Source organism: Hipposideros armiger, unplaced genomic scaffold, assembly GCF_001890085.2.
Source record: "Hipposideros armiger isolate ML-2016 unplaced genomic scaffold, ASM189008v1 scaffold_564, whole genome shotgun sequence".
In the NCBI taxonomy this organism is placed as follows: domain Eukaryota; kingdom Metazoa; phylum Chordata; class Mammalia; order Chiroptera; family Hipposideridae; genus Hipposideros; species Hipposideros armiger.
In genome coordinates, this window is record NW_017731914.1 from 1,016,472 (window position 1) to 1,017,204 (window position 733).

Sequence of the window (733 nt, forward strand, 5' to 3'; positions counted from 1 at the left end):
TCATACGCCTTCTTCTTTCTCCTTTTATTAACATCATATATTAGTGTAAATTGTTGTAATTGAGAAGCCAATACTGATACATTATTATTAACTAAAGTCCATAGATTACATTAGGGATTACTCTGTGTTGTACATTCTGTTGGTTTTGACAAATGTATAATGACATGTATCCACTATTATGGTATCATACTGAATAGCTCCACTACCTTAGAACCACTTGTCATCTCACTCAGTCATCTCTTCTTCCTTCCACGTGGATCCCTGGCAACTATTGATCTTACTGTCTCTATAAATTTTCCTTCTCTAGAGTGGCGTATAGTTGGAGTTATACAGTATATAGCTTTTTCAGATTGGCTTCATTCACTTAACAATATGCATAAAATTTTCCTCCATGTCATTGCATGGCTTCATAACGCATTTTTAAAAATACGGAATAATGAACCATACTTTGTCCATTCACCCACTGAAGGTTATGTTGGTTGCTCCCAGGTTTTGGGAATTATGAATAAAACTGCTTTAAACATTCATGTGCAGATTTTTGTATGGACATACGTTTTTAACTTCTTTGGGTAAAAACCAAGGAGTATGATTGCTGGATCATGTTGTAAGGGTCTGTCTAGTTTTGTAAGAAACTGACAAACTGTCTTCAAATGTAACTGTACCATATTGCATTCCTACTGATAATGAGTGAGAGTTTCAGATATTGGCCATTCTAATAGGTGTGAAGTTGCAT